At 42.0% G+C, this 21770-nt stretch overlaps 1 pseudogene; it reads left to right on the top strand.

Annotated features, from left to right (window-relative positions):
- The first annotated feature begins 1217 nt into the window (after positions 1 to 1217).
- Positions 1218 to 11377, top strand: LOC103677983 (annotated as a pseudogene).
- Positions 11378 to 21770: the final 10393 nt, after the last annotated feature.

Genomic DNA, 21770 nt, shown 5'->3' on the forward strand with positions numbered 1-21770 from the left:
GCTATTTCGTGTGTTTGTAACTGGTGAGGTGTTTATTGTAATAACAATATAGATTTAGGGGAAATCAATCAGACAATATTGTATATAATGATTAAGGAGTCATAGACAGGAGGCAAGAGGTCAGTAAAGAACAAATTGAAATACCCTCAGTGGGAAGGGAGAAAAGTCAAAACTGGAGAAGAAACCATTTATATGAATATAATAATAATGATGACAATAATTAGTTCAAGAGCCATTACAAGGACCAGTGACTGGCTTTGGTGGCTGAGCATAAGGAAGAGAAAAAGGGGGACAGCATGAACTTCCGGTGTCAGGTGTTTAGTGTAGAAGGAAATAACATTACCCAAAATGGGTCATGAGAGAACTTCCTGAAGCTTCCATAAAATAAGATTACCACAGATCTTACACTTAGCACCATTTCTGTGTTAATAACTGCCTTAGGTGGACCCTGAAATAGACCCCAAGTGGAGATTTGGCAGCAGGAAGTTCATGCTTCTCCATCAAGACCTCTGGAGGAGAGAAGGAAGGAGACCTGAGCAAGGAAAAGCTTGAACAGTTGACACATTCTCGAAAGACAAGAGGCCTCACCCTCAGAAGGCTCGAGAGTTTGAATGCCCTTCAGAATTGTTCTCTCTGAAGTAACAGGATTTGACCTTTATCCCCTCCCCTATTGACCAGGCCTTAAAATCAGGATGCCCACGACCGGGGTGTGTGGCTCTGGACAGGGCAGCGCTCTTTGGCTGAAGGCAGCTGCTGACATGCTGACACAGGGTGATGCCAGCCTCAGACGTGAAGAGGGTCGAAGCCTCTACCCCAGTCCCTTGCATGTGCCACTCAGATCCCCTTGGGTCATATAATAAATTCTAGATCCAGCTCTTGCAGGATTCTGTTTGATCTCCTTCCCAGGGAAACTGACAGAGCTGAAAGTGAATGAGACAAACCACAACCCGGCTAATGCAGGTGGTCTCAAAGCCACAAGCGAGCACCATGCCTTCCCTACTACCATTCTAGATTCCCCGCCTCCTCTGGACCACCTCTCCGAGCCCGGTGACTCACTGGCAGACTGACCCAGACCCTCACTGCCGAGAGGTCTGAGCCCCTGGTCACCGTGGACTTAGACCATGGGTGCTGCACTTGTCCACCTATTCGTGGCTGTTCCCACTACGGTCGTTCTTACTCTGTAGACCGGAGCACTTACCTTGTACCGACTACCACATATGTCCATTGGAATTGCACGTCTGCGGACAGAGGAAGTGACCACCAGGTGCGGACATGAGCCCGGTGGCCACTCGGAGCTGCACCTGGGCTGGGACTTCATTGATTCCTCGGAGGTTGTAACGCTGTTCAGGTGCCAGGTCATCCGTGTCAACTCCGAGCCCATGTCTGACACAGCTGGAAATTCCGTGTCGCTCCTTCTCTGTTGTACAGCTGTCCGAGTAAATGGTTGTAGGTCGCCTTGGGAAAGAACAGGGGTGTCCTTGTTTGTAGGTGCTTGTCAGTGGACCGCCGGGGTTTCATCTCCAGGAGTTTCGACCTCTCCTTCAGTAAATGGGTGCTGGGTAGGAAATCGGCTTAGTTCTGAAAACTGAGTGGAGGGCTGTGGCTTTAATCGGAGTGCTGCTCCAAGGGACACGGCTTGGGGTGAGCGCAATGCCTGGAGAAGGACTCCGCTAACCGCTGCGGACACCAGCAGCTGGGGAATGAGCGCCCTGGCCCTGGGGGGTGCCCCTAGGTACGGCATCCTTTCGACAACCAGTCCTTTAAGGTGAATGTGCAAAGACAGAACGGAGAAAGAAGGTGTGTTGAAATGCTGAAAAGGAGAAAGATCTAAGAATGTTTGAACATCCAAATTATCAGAGTTCCTGTTGGTCTTTACTCTGCCTCAGTCTCAAAGGTTAAACTTGCAATACGGTGTTCTCAGGCTCGTGTGGAATAATTCTGATACACCAAACACAAATCTAACTGATACATCGTGTACCTATAATTAAGCAGAGGAAGTGTTTACCAGTAAAAAGAGTTTTGCCAAGGTCTCATGTATTTGTTGTAGGTGGAGAGAACAGCTGGAAAATTCTGACCTGACCCACTGAAAATGGCATAAGAATAACTCCCCACATGGCAGGATCGATCTCTAAACTTTTGTATGCTCTAGACTTCTTCATTCATGATCCCAGGTATGATGAAAAACAACCAGGTCATGAGAAAACGGTTTCTTTTTTAATCCATTCTCCAAACGTGAAAGGGCCCCGTTGAAAAGATCACATATTATTGTGTACAGCACCATAGCAGATGGTCTCTTCCAGTTCCTGTGGGGGCAAAGAGTGCTTTACTGCTGGAGCTACAGAAACGCCTGGTGTGCACGATGAGAGCCCAAGTTCAAGGCTGCTCTTGGTTCAAAGCCCTGGAAGGTATTGCTTCAGTTCTTCATGACAGTCAACCCAAACTGGCATACATTCCCATCCTTCCATCCATCAACATTTGAATCGTTGGAGAGAGTACAGCGTTATCAATTAAAACAACTATTTCTCACTGCTCCCAGACTGGTATATGTTGTGTTTCCCTTTAACAAGCAGAGTAAGTGACAATAAATCCTGAGGAATGTTGATAAAAACTACGGATTTCCAGCCTCCGAGGTGTAACTAGAAGAGCAATGAACAAGTTTGTTTTGGAAGAAAAGTATTTCTGGAATTCAAGGACTGCCATTATGAGTTGGTTTATCTTTATTACTCTGAGTTTACTGAGCATTACAACAAATTACATAGTTTATAATAAATCTTTTATGACAGTATTACAATGTGTCTTTTGTATACTTTAGCTCAAGCAGGAAAAATAAACAAAATACAGTTCCCTCTTTTAAAAATTCAGGACTAGACCGAGCAAGCAAACAGAAAGTGCTTAAAACAAGCAACCAGAAATGACCTCTAAACATAAGGTGTCTTTCTATTTAATTGCACTTAAAACTTCAACTTTGACAAGTACCTTTCCCCCCCAACACTTTTGTTTATCCTACCCTTCATTGGAACCCCATCTTCACAAGATTTGCACTTAGTACTTATAAAATAGCTTAAAAATTCACTTGTCCTGGCAGTATCATTTAAAGAGAAAGCTTTTATTATATCATAGTTGATAATTAGTATATTACACAAAAACGATACAAGCAGGTCCCTTATGCAGGCTGCTTGGGCTCATCATTGGTGGAATGGATGAAATGAAGTCTGAGAAGACTTGCCTTAAAAGAACTGTTGCAGGGGCGCTTGGGTGGCTCAGTCAGTTAGGCATCTACTTTTGTCTCAGGTCATGATCTCAGCGTCCTGGAATCGAGCCCCCACATCAGGCTCCCTGCTCAGCGGGAAGCCTGCTTCTCTCGCTCCTCCCAGCTTGTGCTCTCTGGCAATATCTCTGTCTCTCTCAAATAAATAAATAAGATCTTAAAAAAAAATAAAAAGAATTACTGCAAATAAAACCAGGAAGCCTGGAGGACCCTACAGACCTGCACGATTTAAATCATGCAGTTAATTACTTCTAGCAGAGGGCCTTTAATTGAGGGCAATACCATGTTAATGTGGGAAAAACAAAACAAAACAAAAAAACACAAAACACCCTGACTATTCCTGGCCACGGAAGGGCAGTCTCCCTACCTTGTATAACATAAGAATCATCTAGGTCCCGTGTTAACAGATTGCCAGAGCCGTCCTCTGGAGATTCCTGATGAGATCTGAGTGGGTTCTGAAATCTGTGTTTACCAAGTCTCTCCGGGATTTGATGTGACTGGGCAAGGGAGGGCATTTCCCATGCTTCTGCTGGAGCCCGATGTAGCATTTTTAAGAAACCTCCTTTCCTGCTGAACTGTACTCCAAAAATAACAGAGTTCATAGGGGAAAAAGCAGGATTAGAGAAGGGCATGCAAAACCCGTGTAACGTACCCACAGCACTAACGAAAACAGTAACAATTCTAATTAAGCAAATAAACAAAAAACGACACAAGTAAAAAAGACAACACACACACTACAGTAAATACAGGATTCTACCATTAAAAAAAGTGAAAGTTAGCTTAATGAACAGGTGTGTGCGGGAGGATTAGACTGTCCAGTCACGAAGATGAGGACCAAATCCATAAAATAATGTGGGAGGACCAAGTCATATGCACTTCGAAGACAGAGTAGTGGCCAGATTGATGCCAGACGAAGCCCAGGAGGTGAATGGACCCCAGGAGGTGAACACACCCCATATACAGCACTGTATTTCCCGGCTTGCCGCCTCTCACTGTGTTCCTGTAACTTGTACTCAGGTTTTGTTACCCGTTGACCACTGTGGTGAAACTGCTCAGGACTGGACTAAATCCCACATGATACCGACCTCTTTCCCTACTTAACAATCGTTTCTGACGTGGTGTGTCTTACGGAAACACATTTTAGAAGAAAAGGACTTAGATTGGGTATGCCAGGGCTGCAGGAATGCAAGTTAACTTAGCTTTTCATAGGGCATGTTTAAATAAGGATAAAGAAACTTGAAATATTCATAATTTTCTAGTCCCCCAAGGCTGCTGCTGGCACCGCTGTCACTGTCCACAGGGGGAACTAGCTGCCACCCTTCTCAGCACATAATTCCACAGAGCCCATCTTCTTCAGTGTGCATCCTTCTATTCAGGGTCAAGACAGCCCATGCGCTCGCTGCAAAGGAGGCTGGGAAATCGAATATCTGCCGTATCTTCCAGCATCTACGGTGTGTGCATGTAGGGGTGTCCCTCAACAGGGAGAGGGGATTCATGCGCTGAAAGGAAAAAGAAACGCTATATCTTTTAAAGATACTCTCTCGAAGTAAAAAATTGGAACCTATCAGGTAACCTGTTAATTTAATAGGATATGCCCACATACTTGTAGGATGGGGTTCATATATCATCATTTAAAATCTGTTTTTCAGGGACACCAGGGTGGCCTAGCGCTGGACTCTTGGTTTTGGCTCAGGTCTGATCTCAGGGCCCTGAGATCGAGCTCTGTCAGGCTCCGTGCTCAGCCTGGAGTCTGCTTGAGTTTCTTTCCTCTCCTTCTGCCCCACCCCTGCTTACACACGCTCTAATAAATATATAAATCTTTAAAAATAAAATCTATTTTTCATAGACAATTTAACAATTTGGGAAATTCTTATTTGTATTTCCTCTTATTTTATCTTTATTTACTTTACAATTGCAAAAAAAAAGAGACTAGAAGGATAACAACAAAACGTTATCTGCATTATCCCTGATTTATGCAATTATAGGTAATTTTTAATTTTCTTTTTTATACTTTTCCATGTTTTCCAAGTATCCCAATAAGTGGGTTTTCTTTAAAAGTCAAGTTCATTTGAACCCCCCAACAGAGGACAGATTGTATCACACAGCTAAAAAAAAAAAAAAGTCAGATAAATATAAGCATAATCGTTCAGAATTTCTTTATAAAATGGTAGCTTAAAAATGTACAATAAAATTGTTTCTTTCATTGCATATATACTGTAAATGATCATTCCAATTAATCATTCCTGATAAACTCACGTCTCATCAATTGTTCTCATGGGTAAGGACATGTTAGGGCCAGTTTTTTAAACTTGGACTTTCCAACTATTCAAAGATCACCAATGTTTTCGTCTTTTCCTGCGCAACCATCTGACGCTTAGGGTAAAAGCTGAGCTGAGATTTTTAAGGTCTGGTTGGGAGTTAGTTGCTGCTTCCTAATAACAATTATCATAATAAGAAGTATCTTTGAAGACTTTTGTGTTAGACACTATCCTAGACCATTTTATATACGTTATTGTTAGCCCTTTTAATCAAATATATAATTTCTCCATTTTGCTAAGGGGTAAACCTTGAAGAGACATTTCACTTGTTCAAAGTCTCATAGCCATTAAGTGGTGGAATCCAAACGCAAGCCCACGTCAGTTTGGGGTTCAGCGGCGCCAGGCCAACATGACCCATTAAACACTCAAGTCAAGTTAGATCAAGGTTCAAACATAGAGAGGACAAAGTACAAACCCCAAGTTCTGCAGTCAGGGTCCACAGAGGCTGTAGAGCCTGGAGTTCCATATTGGATGAAGACAGGAGGCATCGAGGCAGGTTAGCATCAAGCAACAAGACCTCCATGACCATGTCTGGACACACTGGAGGGTTTACCGCGGTCTGTGGGCTGGTGTAGAGGTGGTGTGAAGTCCCTGGGAGAGCAGGCTGGCTGAGGGCCAGACACAGGGCAGTGGGTAGATCACAGTCTCTACTAAAGTTGGTATTTTTCACTGCCCAGTTCCAGTCTGTGAAATAATTTAAATTGGTATTAAAGACTCAGGGACCTAGGCTGAACCATATAGGAAGGAAGATGTACTCCTCTGGGACCAAACACATGGGTCTGAATCCATGCTTTTTCACCAATTAACTGTGTGATCTTGGGTAAGTTCCTTGTGCTTGGTTTCCTTGTCGGTAAAAACCAAGACTAACACCTCATAGAGTTACTATGAGGATTTAATGACTTAATGTAGAAAGGGAACTGTGCACAGCACAACCTTAGTAGTCCTTACTACTTGTTTATAAGCATGTCCTTGCAGCCTAACAGATACTGGCCACACACACAGTGGGAATTAGTGAGAGAGGATATAGTCTAAAGCTCATAAAGTCACCGAGGGGCTAAATTCCCTCCAAGTTCCCTCCACACCAGGTGCAAACACAACAGACTATTTTAGGATCCCACTCACCGAATACCCTGCCAGCCATGCTCTCATGGGTTCAAGGACTTGGCAGGAAGGAGCTCGCAGGTGGCAGACCTTTAGAACTCGTCACCGAGTAAACCAAAGATTGACAGAGTCTCCAAGCAATAGACCAGTAGTCTTGACTTTGATTTAAGGTGAGATTCTAGAATGAATTATTAAAGTAGCTGTTACCATTCAGATGGGGAAGAAGTGAGCAGTAGGACTCGGCCTACGTTCGTTATCATTCATTCAGAGCAGACTAACAATGTATTTCTTTCACTGGCTCTCCAGACCCTAAATTAAGAAAAGAAATAGGATAACTGACTTCAAATATTTGAAACACTGGGGTGTGTGTGTGTGTGTGTGTGCGCGCGTGCGCACGCGCACGTAAAAAATTACATTTGCTTGACATGACCTTAAGATCCAAGGAATCAAAGCTACTGAAAAACAGATCTCATTTCAATAATAACAAAAACCTTTCTAACAGTGTAAGCCAGAAGTGGCAGACTGCCTACCAGTGGGTCAAATTTAACGCTTGTGCAATCTTTTGTTTGGTTCACAAACAGGCATAGTGTGTGCCGTTGCGTACGCTATACTTTCACAGTTTGTGCAGTTGTGCAAAGTGGCCCAGAAACTTTCACAGTAAAATCCAGATTTCTGGTGTTTTTGGAGAAATCCCAGGATGTGCAGTAAAGACTGGGTTCCCTTAGAGTAACAGTACCCCGACCCTGGAGGGAACGCACCCCCCGGAGATGGCTGTGTGTGTTACAGTCGGCCCCCCTCCCCACCCGACACACCCCTAGTTTATATCACCTACCTGGAGGGTGTTTGAGTTATGACCTCAAATGATCTTCGTAAATGCGGAGAGAGGTCCCCCTCTGTCATATGATTCTCTGAGTCTCTAATTTCCTGAGTCTAAACGTCACTCAACGATCTCCCTGCTTTGCTGTCGTTAGCTATTTATGAGGTTACTAGGCCCCGTGTGTCCTTTTCGATAAGAATCTAGCACCATTCTTTGCTTTGAACATATGTCTTACTTGGTAGCACTTTGGCCGGCAGCTGCAAGGCTGTTCTTTCTCAAATTTCAAAGCAACTTTAAGAATAAGGACAGGAAATTCAAGTACTTCAACAGAACCTTTGGATGTTCTCCTGTGACTGGTAAATGGGTGCTGAAGAGTAAATTGTTACAACTACAATTTTTACATGACTTGTGTCACGTGGCTTCAATACATGCTCTGAGTAAATATAATTGAATTTTCTGGTGTTCGACTACATCAAGACTTTTACCTTGAACCTCTCAAATTTCATCGATTCATATTCTTGAGAAAATAAAAATCATGAAAAGCAGAGAGTTCAGTTAATATGTTAAGACAGGCCATGCTATTATCATAAATGAGAAAAAAAAAACAGAATCATGGCAACATTGTTCAAAATAAAATGGTGATTTAAACAATACTCATAATAACCAAACCAAACCAAACACCAGGTAGTGTTTCTGCACATTAGGTAAAGAAAATAAAGTTGTTTTTGCAAAACTTCAAACTGTTGGCTACCATTTGAATGTAGTAACATGTGGGAGGTTATGTTTCTAAATATAATGTAAATTAATCCTCTCAGTCATTAGGTGTCATGCAGTCTTACTGTCCTCAAAACTCAGAAAGGAGAAAATCCTCAGGGAAGTTCTCAGCAGAAATGTTAGTTAGCTTTGGTAAATGTGTCTGCTAAACATTACTAAGTAAAGTACTCATTTCTGTGATTAATATACAGTGAGAAAATATATAATAAAATATGATTTGATGGAAAGTAGGTTACCTAATCTTTTAAAAAGTAAAAAAACTTCTAAAATGTTTTCTTGCTTAAAAATGTCCAGAAGCACCAAACACCAAAGGTGACCTCAGTTGTTTTTCTATTACTTAAAAAATAAACTTTAATTCTACTGAAAATTTTTGGAAAACAGATATATTTGGGAGATTTATAGGATTTCCTCTATCAGAAACAAAACAAAACAAAACACACTCTACTTAAAGACCTCTATCTATTCCTGAAATATTTCCAGCTTCATTTTATCTCTTTTAAAGATTTTATTTATTTATTTGACAGAGAGAGAGCATGAGCACACAAGCAGGGGGAGCAGCAGAGGGAGAGGAAGAAACAGACTCTCCGCTGAGCAGAGAGCCCCTTTGCGGGGCTCAATCCCAGGGCCCTGGGATCATGACCTAAGCCAAAGGCAGATGCTTAACTGACTGAGCCACCCAGGCGCCCCTCCAGCTCCATTTTAAATGAATAAATTCTGCAAGAATATTTGGCTCAAATATCTTTGGTTCAAAGGCACGACTGACATGGTCAGTCCTCTGCCAGTTTAAATTATTTTAAGTAAAATCAAGCAGACTTTAAAAATGACAAGAACCTGGACCCTTGTGGCCCCTTTCTTCTCGATAGGTGTGTGGGAGGTCTGCAGTGCAGGCTCAGGAAGTCAGAACGTCTGTCAGGTGTCAGGGGCCTAGAGAGCAAAAGGTAGAGTCCCACGTATAGACGGTTGAGTTAAATTTACCAGGACAAAAATATGTAAAAGCATTACAGGCAGAAGTGACCATGTGTGGACAATTATGGTGAGGAACACGGGTATTTGGAAAAAAACAGTTCTCTGTGCCTAGAATGTAGGTTACAGTGGAATAATATGGCGCTAGGAATAGCCTATCTTTGAAATCATATGTGTCTCAGTTCAAATTCTGATTCAGGTATTCATAAAATCTTCTTTTAGATTAAAAAAAATACTCATGGCAGTAGGGGAGAGGCCTGGCTTGACAACAATCTGCATGAAAAAATACTCGTTAATCAGGTCTGTTCTGTGCTCCACATTCTGAGGGAAACATCGGCAACCCATAGAGATCGATTAAAAGAAACGTTTAATTTGAAGAAAAGACTGTCTTTGAATATTTGAAGGACTTTCATATAAGAAGTATGAACAATTACGTGATCGTTCTGAGAATGGTAGATTTTGTGAAAGGGCATCAGTCTCCTTCAGACCAGCAGAGCACCTAGTAGCCCCTGGGCCTGCCTCAGCATGCTTCACAAAGATGGGAGTCCCTTCTCTCCAACAAGCCAGGCTGGGGGGCCACGCAGCAGGGAGGCTGTGGGTGGGCACTGGACTCCCTTGGGCCTATCAGAGCCTCTCAAACTCTAAGATTCAATCATTTTATCATTTCAAATGTTGGCTTGCAAAAGTCAAGGCAGTTCTCATGGCCGTGATCCTTTTTCTCTTCATTCACCTCAGTTTTGAAATCTGTTACTCTTGCCCTTCCCCCTTTTTATTGTGCTAAAATTCCACTTGGGTCTCCTCTTCCCATCACCCTGTCAAATCTACTGCCCTGGCACCCACAGCGATGGGGCCTTATTCCCCTGAAACGTGTATGGGCATCAGCCCAACGCTGCACCACCAAACCCCCTTTCTGCCACTACTAACACTATTGAAAAACGGGAAGAGAAAAGAACAGGATTCACTCATGCAAAAGAAAATGGATTTAGAAAAGAAATGACCACCTGTTTGTGACTTCAAGTCAAGAGAGACGAAATTACACTTCCTAAAAATTATGAGGATGATCATAGTGTGATAGAAATACGTAGCGCGAGCAGGGTGCCTCAGAGCAGCAGGCGCTGTTTTGGAGGCTCTGCCGGGGGGGGGAGCTCCGTCACCAGCCAGTCCCGCGCGGGAGAAATTGCTCAAACGAGGGAACGGAGGTTTAACGCAGTTCAATAACTGGCCAGTGGTCAAAGAGCCGAGAGAATTGGCTTTGGGCTTGTGCTCTGACTCTGAAACCTGTGCTTTTTAGGTTCCACAGACTCTCTCTCAACCCCTTAGCAGAAGCAAAATGGCGTTTAGAACAGACGCCATGTTTTAAAAATAGTGAAGGAAATAGGTGGCTCCTTCCCGCACTGCTCCTCTCCTTGGCTCTGGCCTGTGGCGCCGGCAGGGGTGGGCAAGCGTCGCAGTCTTCCTACCGCCAGGAAGCTCCGTAGCCACCGATGAGATCAGAAGTGGCGTGATAAACAGTCCAAGAAAGCTCAACTGGGCACAGCCCTGAAGGCCAACCCTTTTGGAGGAACTTCCCACGCAAAGGAAATTGTGCTGGAAAAAGTAAGGGCTGCAGCCAAACAGCCAAATTCTGCCATCAGGAAGTGCGTCGGGCTCCAGCTGATCAGGAAAGGCCTTTGTACCCATCGCTGGTTGTTTGAATTTTACTGAGGACAACGATGAGGTTCTGGTCTCAGGATTTGGTCACAAATGTCAGTGTCATTCTTGGAGTTCACTCTAAGGTTGTCAAAAGAGCCAGTGTCGCTCTTTGGGCCTTATACAAAGACAAGAAGGAAGGACCAAGAGCCTAAGTTTGGATGGTGAACACATGATAATAATAAATTTTCATATGCCAAAAAATTAAAATATAAAGTAAAATATCTAAGGAAATAACAGTGAGCGGGACATTAAAAATTTGGCACGCCATTGTCAGAGTAAGAGATAAAACATCTCAGTTAGGAGTGGGAAAATATTGCACGATCGGTGCAAAAACTTAGCCTGAAGGAGGTAAATGACAGCGCTATTCGGTGTCACCAAATCCCAGAAAATTCCTCCCAAACAACTGAAATCAGCTAGTGAGAGAATTTTAACTGCTGATATAGAATTTGTTTTTAGAGTTGTTTAGTGCGTCTTTAACTTCAGTACAATGAATCTATGAGCCTCTTCCAAAGAGATACGTATACATCCCACAGCAAAGCACTTGGCACAGTGAGGGCGTGCTGAAAGTACCGTGTGAGGGGAAATTGACTGATGGGATGAATTCATGAAGGAAGGAAGGGAATTGTATAAAACCAAACCATGAGGAGAGTTACAGAGGAACACAGATAACAAAAGGTCTACCTGCACAGAACACTCCATGCTTAAAGGACCTCCATCACATTTGCCAATTTATAGGATTTCCTGGTTGGTAATAATTAATTCATTTTATGGAGCATTTCCTCTGTGCCAGGTGCTGGGCTGAGTATTTCACCTGGTTTTTGTAGTTATTGCCCATAAAAACCCTTTGAGACAGTATAGCATGGAGATTGAGAGCACAAACTGAAGCCAGACTGGGTGGACCTGGCTCTATATTTAATGAGCATGTCAGCTTGATTAAGACACTTAACCTCTCTGTGCTCAGTTTTCTAACCAGTAAAATGGGATAAAAGTAGCTCCTATCTCAGGGGATATGGAGATCTTAGATCAGTGCCCGGCATAGAGTTTGTCCAAGAGGGTTAGCTGTCATCATTCAGATCTCAAGCCACACTGCCCAGGCTCCAACCCTACCTTCGCCTCTAGATAACTATATATGATCGCGCACAGGTCATTGAAACTCTTAGCCAGTTTTGTCATCTGCAAACAGAGATTCTAATAATACGTCCTGAGATTATTTACTGATTACGTAAGTTAATGTGCCCATGCTTAGAAGAGTGTCTGGCATACAAAAACACTCAATAAATGTTGACTGTTATAATCCTCATTTTATAGGTCAGAAAACTGAAGTTCTCATGTGCCGTTTGAGTATGGTCTAGGGCTCAACTCCGGACGGACTGACTCCCGCAACCTAGTTCATTTAGGGTGGTCTCCAAGCAAGTGTTGAAAATTTAAAGAAATTCTATGGGGCAGTATTCTAAATTATATCCTAATTATTCTGGATATACCACTGGGTGAGACCTGTATATGTTGGATTGCAAGGAGTCCTTTTACTAATAATCCTTTAAAATGGAGACATTTAAGTCTTGAAGCAACATCAGAAAATGTTCAGGAATTTCTACAGCAGTAATACTTGGCACAACTGCTCTCAGAGAATCTCAATCTCACTCCTTGTGTCTAAATTCCAACTACTTCAAATCTCTTTAATCCTCTGATTTCTGATTTTCTTCTGTCTTGCCCTGAAAAACCACAAGCTTGTCTACGCTAAATATCCTGTAGGGGAAAAAGTATGGGTTCTGTAGTCAAACAAACATTGGCAAATTAACATAACAGTGGACATTATTTTGTAAATATTAGAACAATGTTCATAATTTCCCCTTGAAGTGCTTTCAGCTTTCCTTCAGCAGTTTGAGTCTTGAGTTATTGATGTAGGAGAGGAAATAGCCTCAAAGACATATTGGTTAGCTTTGAATCTCAGAGCTGACTTTCTTGACCTCTTGAAGGGAANNNGTGGACTTTTGAAAGGCAGGCTGTCAGGAGAAAGAGAGAAGTCTGAATCATAAAGCACGACTTTAAGCACATGAAGAGCCCGGGCTGGTGTCCCTGATGACAAAACCCAGGGTATGAGGTAAAGAAGGTGGAAAGCCCATCCTTCCAGCCTGGGTGAAGAAAAGCAAGCCAAGTAGATGAGACATGTGGGTCAAGCTCTCCTATCTCAGAAGCAAAGCTCTGGACAGGAGAAGCATATGTGATTTTGGAGAATGCCTGCATCATGAAGACTTCATCTTACTTCACAAGAGGGAAGGCGTGCTAGCTAGTAAGAGTAAAAGTTGTAGCACAGGGAGATTGGGCAGTAGACGGATCTTAGTTGAGTCAGCTAGTGAGAGTCCTACGATGGATGTCCCCACCTGACCCCAAGGTGGCGCAAAAAAGTCAGCTCATTTGGGACCGTAGGGAATCAGTGTGGCTGTGGGGATGGCAGTGTTCCAGGGACTGAGTGGATGTCACAGAGAGCTTATGGCCAGTAACCAAAAAGCTACCTAGCCCTCACCCTGACTGTAGAGTAGACAACAACTTCAGCCTCTAAGGATAACAGGGAAGAGTGGTCAGAGGTAAACAAGAGGCATTTCCACAGGGACTGGAGGACAGTACACAGCCTTGAAAAGAAATCTTAGGGACTGTCTCTTTCCCTTCACCACAACATACCCCTCTCCAGTCCACCCAGACACCGTGTGGGAGAAAAGCAGGTTGAAAAGAAGGAAGCCAAAATACTGAAATTTAGACCAAAAAAACACCAGGTTGCCCAAAGACTTAAATTTATTGGATTAAATGAAAATCATTGGATTAGAATAAATAGTTTCACTTTCCTACTTAGTACAGATTAGGGACTTACAAGGAAGATTAAATAAGTAAGAGAGAACATGGGGCACCTGAGTGGCTAGTCGGTTAAGTGTCTGCCTTCAGCTCCGGTCAGGATCCCGGTGTCCTGGGATCAAGCCCCATGTAGAGCTCTCTGCTCAGCAGGGGAGTCTGCTTCTCCCTCTCTCTCTGCCTCTCCCCCTGCTCATGCTTTCTCTCTCTCTCTCTCTCAAATAAATAAATAAATAAATAAATAAAATCTTTAAAAAAATAAAAATAAGTAAGAGAAAACATAAACTGCATTTTCTTTTGATATCTGTGTATATGGGGTATGTAAATTTGTGATTCTCCTCATACTAATAGATAACATACTAATAGTCAACTATACTGAAAGAAATTAATTCATATATTATTGAATATGAATGCTGAGAACACTGAGACTCAGAAGTAATAATAACATGCATTAAGTTAACCACATGCCAGGCCCTACACTAAGTGTTTTATGTATAATGTCTTAATTAAACCTCAAGTGGTAGGTACTAATATTAGTCCCTTCTTACAGATAAGGAAATCAAGGCTTTGGAGGTTAAGTAACTTGGCCAAGATCATTAGTTACATGATTAGAACCTAAGGCCCCTTGACTCCAGAGCTCTTAACTACTACACAGTCCCTAGACTCCAAGAGCAGAGCACCTGCCCAGTAGCTTGGTACCAGCTCTGCTCTCTGGAAGAGCTCTAAGCGTAACCTTATACACGTGGAAAGGAATTCACAGAGGTGCTTGTGGATGGAAAATAAAAATAAAAAGGAAGGTAGGAGTGATGTGTAAGAATTATCTCAGATTCATTCCAAGGATACATTTTAGCAAAAATAGACTGTTTCTTTAAAAATAAAAATAAAACAATAGGCAAAAAAAAAAAAAAAGCCTTTATCAGACTGAAGGTAGTTCACTGTAGATAATTTTTAAAAAATAAACTTTTCTCAACAAATGGTAAGCAAGAAAAAAAAAGGGGAGAGGAAGGAGGGGAGGGAGAGAGGGAGGAAAGAGAACTTTGCATAGCAAGGATTCTAAATTTCATGTAACATTTTTACTTACTTGGTAGCCATTGGCCATGGTTTCAGAATTGATTTGATTACAGGATTTCTCTACTGGAAACTGAAAGTAGATATTCACTTAAACAAACAAATGAAATTTATTCTATGGAGCATACACATAAATAAGAGATTTTAAATTAATTATAAAAAACATTTTAATAAAAGTGCATGAATATATATATATATGTATCACTTCTAAATTTTCTTTTTCTCATTTCGATGTAACTTCATAATAGTAAACATTTAAAAATCTGTGTTGAAGTAGTAACTACTAGAAGGCTTGAATTCTGTTTTTCATCCTCATATTCTAAGATAAATTTGACAACTGTGTGCTTTTGACTTCTGGAAATTCTTTCTGTATAGTGGGAAACACATTGCTATTTCTTTTAGATTAAAACTTGTAGTCTATAAAACCATTAAAATTTCATATTCCAGAATTTTTTCACTTAGTCTGCTTCTATAAAATACCAAAAATGTAGACAAAAAAAAAAAAAAAAAAAGGACCAGTTGAGGATCGAGAGCTGTGGTTCTAAAAGTGTGGTACACTTCTCCGGGGATCCCTGAGTCACTTTCAGAAAGGCTATGAAGTCAGAGCCATTTTCACAACAATGCTCCAGTGTTAGGGACGTTTCCACTGTGTTGGCGTTTGCACAGATAACACAAACAATAGAGGGTGCTTAAGCACAGATCAAGGCAATGGTAGCCAATGTGCGCATAGCATATGTACAGTAAAAATACTACCGATGAAAAACACCAATTCAAAAAGATCTATGCACCCTTATGTTCACTGCAGCATTACTTACAATAGCCAAGGTATGGGAGCAACCCAAGTGCCCATCAATAGATGAATGGATAAAAAATATTATGTGTATACATACGATGGAATATTACTGAGCCATAAAAAAGAGTGAGATCTTGCCATTTGCAACAACATGGATGGACCTAGAGGATATAATGGTAAGTGAAATAAGTTAGAGAAAGACAAATACCATGTATTTTCACTCGTATGTGGAATCAAATCAAAACAAAACAAACAAAAAGTACAATCAGACCTATAAATACATGGAACAAACTGATGAACTGACAGTTGCCAGAGGAAAGCAGGTTGGGGGGATGGGCAAAATGGCTGAAGGAGAGAGGGAGATATAGGCCTTCATTATGGAATGAATAAGTCCCAGGAATGAGAATCACAGCATAGGGAATACAGTCGACGATACTGTAAGAGCATCGTACGGTGACAGATAGTAGCTACACGTGCGGTGAGCACAGCCAAAGGTAAAGAGAAGTTGAATCACTATGTTGTGCGCCTGAAACCAAGGTAACATGTGTGTCAACTCTACTTCAAAAAATAAAATAAAGTAATAATAATGATGACTATCTGAATAGCTGTTTCCCTTAATGGTGCTCTTTAAAAAGCAGTAGAAATGTTAATTTTATTAAGATTTAAGTCTTACGTACATGTATTTTAATTGTGTGAGAAAAAGGGACATATACATGCACCACTTCCTTATTATTTAAAAATTTTCTTAAAATTTGTTATTAAGAGAACAGTTGACATAGATCATATTACTTTCAAGTGTACAACACACTGAGTCAACATTCATGGAAGTAGCGGGATGATCACGAGTCTTAACATCCTCACCAAGTACAGTTACAGTTCTTTTTCTTTGTGATGAGAACTGTTAAGATCTCTGCTTCTAGGGCTCCTGCGGCAATATTGTAGCACAATGTTGGTCTTGAAGAAAAACACATGCACCATCATCCGCGTCGGGATCTGAACTAGCTGCTCTTCTCACGGAACATCCTCTTGCCTGAAAGATCCCCTGATCATCCTGGTTACGGTGATTTGAGTTGGGTATTTGACATGATTTTTCTCAACAATGAACAATGGACACCCGTTACTTTAAGGAAAACAACAGATAGTATCTGTTGCCAATGACTGAACTTGAGCTTTCCACAAAAGTTACCAGTTTGAGCACCGTATCCCCGACATTGGGGTTGACAACTTTGTAATACCGAAAGGCTCTTCTGATAGGATCTGTGTGGTATAAATGAATGTGATTTCATCATATCGTATAATAAAATGTGTTAACATTAGGAAACTATGCATAACTCAGGGAAGCAATGTTTTCCAAATAACCAGTGCATGATGTTATAAAGCCAAGCAGTGTTAAAACAGTCAGTCACATTGCAAGATAGACGAAAAGATTCGAATGTGACAGGTGCACAGAGAGTTCACTGACATGGCTTTAGAATCCATGTTGCAGCTAACCTTTAAAAACTAACACTTGCCTAGTTTGAGGGTAATATCAAAAAAGATTACTCGTAATGACCTTTTTAGGGCTACTAACATACCCTTTTCAAACTATATATCTGTACAGACCTTCAGCCAAAATAACATATTGCAACAGATTGAATTCAGAAGCAGATATGAAAATTCAGCTGTCTTGTACTAAGTGCAAGAATTTCAAAAATGTGAAATGAAAAAATGTGAAACAATGTCACCCTTCTCATCATTTATTTTAGAAAAGGTTAATATTTTCATCGAAAATGTGATTTACATTAACACATACTTGATTGATTATTTTAGAATTTTAAATGAATTGATGTTTTCTAGTTTCTCAGTTTTCATTTCTAAAACAGTATTGATAAATATAAACCGTATAGGTGAAAACTCTTTGGGAATGTCTCAACAATATCTCAGTGTAAAGTAGCCCTGAGACCAAAAAGTTTGAAACTACTGACCTGATCAGTGTGACGTATTCAGATATTTAAATATGACGAGATGAAATATTCACTCCAGATTCATCAAGCAGCCACATTTTGAAATCCGAACCTCCATTTACCGTTTTGACAGCCTGCCTCTTCTGCCAGGCGATCTTCAGTCCTAAAGATGCAGTTAGAACCATTAGGACTATAAAGATCCTTCAAAACACAAATGTCAACTCAACCTTCTCTACCAGGCAAAATTTGAATTGGAAATAAATTTTGGGATGTAGAATGAAGACAAAGAGGAGAGAATTCAAAGCCACAAGCCAAAATAGTTGGTCTCTCAAATTACTTGCTTTATATAAATTCTCCTTAAAATTATTTATGGATACAAATAAAATTTAATAAACTTGCAATCAAATACACTGGGGGTTTTGCCCACATTGAAAACTAAGGGAAGCAAAGGGCGCCTCCCCTCCACAGCTTGTCCCTTGCTCTCTGAGGGCACGGGCTGCCCAGAGGTGACTGATCCTGTGGGACTCAGGAAATCCCCACCATTCACTCCCGTTCGGAGGATGGACGTCTGTGTTGCAGAGCTAATGAATGCTGTGTGTGAAGCCAGCGCAAGCAGAGCTCCAGGATCAGGCCAGTAATGATTCAGGAGTGTGTTCTCGCATTTTTTCAAAACAGACAACTTGAAAAACCAGCTTTCACTGCAGGACAGAATTCTAAAGAAATCGTGGAGACCTTTGCTATGATACATAAACTTTCCTCTCTTAGGTAAATAGAGGCACACACCAAAAGTTCGATTTCAAGACAATCTAGGTCAAAACAATCCATATGGACTTGAAATACAGAATTGAGGCAGTGGGAAGTGGTCTGGAGTTTTGTTTGTTGGGGGAACAAGGATTGGAAAATAACTTGAAATATCTGGAAAGTGGCTTAATTCTTAAATTTTCTTTCTGCATGCTGAAAGAGTAAGATGCTACCCAGACCATCAGTGAAAAAAATTACCTACATTTTTTTGAGATTTTTGGAGGAGACATAAAAAAATCGAGTGAGAGATGAGAAACCTCAAACTATCCCCTGAGCTGGCATGAGAAGCAGCAAATTACCTTTTGCTCTATTATACATCATTAAGGCCATATATCATAAATGAAATACATGTCTCTTCTCCCTTTCCCCCACACTGGGTTACATAACTATCCAACCGAACTTTATGATGGATGGGTGGTTGGGGCTATCTCAAACGGCAAAATTGTTCAATCTTATGACCCAGTTCAGTTATCAAGGGAGCTCTAAGCTCCAAACTGACTGCAGCATTTCATCTATTATTAAAGAGGATTTTTCTAAAAACAGATTCCATTGTTAGAAGCCTGATGGCCAGAAGTTAAAATCAAATAAGGAAGCATTCTGTATCACAGGGAGTGAAAATATAATTAAATACTAACTTAATTTATGTTAAAAACACACCAACTGGTCATGAACCATGCAAAAACGTATAAAAGGCATATAAAAGAGTAAGTAAAACAAGTAGGATAGAAAAAAATGGGCTTCCAAGTGATCAAACGACTTCACATTTGTATATATATTTTTAAAACTATGCTGAGGAAAAAAAACAGAAGGGAATTATTATGTACCAAAAATTGAACTTCTTTTTCATCAGAATGGTGAACATTCATATCGTTTCATCTTTTCTCTGTTTTCCAAATTTTTGTCATTGTGTTGCTACTATTTTCAAATTTGAAAGAAGTAAACACAGAGGCACCCGGGAGGCTCAGTCTGTTAAGCGTCTGACCCTTGATTGCAGCTCAGGTCATGATCTCAGGGTCAGAGTGGTGAGATGGAGCCCCACATCTGGCTCCGTGCTGGGAGTGGAGCCTGCTTAGGATTCTCTCTCTTCTTCTCTCTCTGCCCCTCCCCTCACCCCACTTGCTCTCTCCTTCTCTAAAATAAATAAAAATAAAAGAAGTAAACACAGTAAGTCTGAAAAACTACTCTGGAACAATAATGACTGAGACTGAGAACACTGAGTGTTCTCGGCCAGGGAAGAAGGGAAAGGAAAGCTGCAAGCACGCTAGCTGGTGGTGGAGGTGACAGCATGTCTAGGGTAAGCTCAGGTCCCGAAGAAGCAGGTGACAATGACCACTCACCCGTCCAGCCTTGAAGCTCCTCTAGCGTTCTCTGTGTGCCTTACTCCTGACTCGTTCTCTCCAAGGGCACAGGAATCTTTGGATAGGAAAAGGGACAGGGGCTGGGGCTGACTCCCATCCTACCTGCGTGCACCACCCCAACCACGCCCCAAAGAGCATCTTCTTTTCCCCTGGCTAGAGCCGACTACATGGAACTTTCTTGCCCCACAATTATATCAAAAAACAATGTCTATTACAATATGGCAGCAAAAGTTTAAAAGGTTAAAAATGCAAATGCCAACGCAGATCAATGCCTCTGAGGCAGAAGGTGATCACCAGCCAGAAGGGAGATGATGGATACAAGAAGGAAGAGGTGGAGCTTGGAAAGACATATCTTTCAGCATTCACGATCACGTCTCAAGTTGGTCCTGTTCACTCTCCTGCGTAGGGTGTTTGAACTGGACAAATGGCAGTCGTGTGCTGGGCATTCTGACTAATTCTGTTCAGCCAGACCTGCCCTGTGGCCCCAGTTCAAGCGTAACTTAATGTGCACTTTCAGATTGGAACACGTCTAGCTAGGCACGACGAGAGCACAGAGCAGACCCACCACAGCATGAGTTGGGTGAAGCACACGGGAACGTGTGGGGATAACCGATCCTAAAGGAAGAGCTACTCAGGAACACAAACTCGACTCAGTCTGGACGCCATCATCTCAGAAGGACAAGGGATCATTCGCAGCAGAACACGATATTGGGGTCTAAGACCCACAGATGATGCTGAAGGAATCCATCCAACCTCCAACACTGTTGTAGGGCCTTCGACCCCGGAGCAAGAGAAGGCTGTCCACTTCAAGAGCCGGTCCGTGTGGTCGACATGAACAAGAGAAGAGGCGTCCGCCATTTACCATCACTGCCCATGTGCCAGTGACCAACATGGAAGAACGGCTCCAGCCCAGCCTGACCGCAGCAGACGTGAACAGACCACAGCAGCAGCAGCCTCGGGAAAGGAATTCTCCTTACCTCACTGAAGCCCAGAACCTAGAAGAGATTGCCCCGAGATTTTGCACTGTTAGAAATCAGCCCGATGTCGGAACTGTGGAAAACCTTCGGTTTGGGTCAGTGTTGTCACTTTGGGCATCAGTGAGAAATGGCATGGTCAGAAGTGTATAAAACCCTTTTTCTCTACTCCCAGCACTCCACACTCTACACACACACACACACATGCGCGCACACAAGCATGTACACACATAATTCATTCTCTCCACAATTTTTAAAATGCCTACTTATAAAGTCTATTCAGCGATGTGATTCCTGACCGTGTATCACTTAGCAGCCACGTAACCCCGTCACCTTGCTGGCTGACCACCACTCACTGGTCTGAGTGTGGGATGCTGTCTCTAGCTGAGCCAATCAGAGTATTATTATCCCACAACCACAGTGGATCGATCCAGGGGAGAGCACCTGACCCACACTGAGCCAACAAGTCCCTTGCCTGGGAATTCTAGAACTGAGAGAGTTGACCCTCTCTTTGGGGAGCCGGGATTAGGAAATACGAGGATTAGATGCGATCAACATGTGGTTTGGAGAAGAAGAGGAAGCTGATCTGAAGATAAGAATAAAGCAGAAGCAGAAAGGTGAGAGGAGAAAGAAAGACTTCTGACAAGGCTGGACTAGCCTGACTCCTCATGCCCCTGCGATGGCTGCAATCCTGCCATTGGATTTCATTGGCCAGTCAAGGTAAAATTAACCTGGGCTTTGTCACTTGTGAACAAAAGAGTCCCAACACATTGACTCACACACACTGTAAGTGGTGGCAGCAATTGAAAAGTGCTCTCGCAAGACTTGCTGAGACAGGCCCCTCAGGAAGTTAAGCGTGGAAGAAAAAGAAATGGAAGTTGACCAATTAGAGCTAAAAGGGGTGTATTGGGAACTTAGAAAAACCATGCCTTGGATGTTTCCAGAAACACTGGGGTGAGGGGAGATTCCACAAAGACTAGAGCTCGTGAAATAATTTGTTATTGTTGATAATATTCAGTGTTTATATCCTGACTCATAGGGCCTAAGGAATCAGAG

This window comes from Ursus maritimus, unplaced genomic scaffold (assembly GCF_017311325.1).
Source record: "Ursus maritimus isolate PB19 unplaced genomic scaffold, ASM1731132v1 scaffold_8, whole genome shotgun sequence".
Lineage (NCBI taxonomy): Eukaryota > Metazoa > Chordata > Mammalia > Carnivora > Ursidae > Ursus > Ursus maritimus.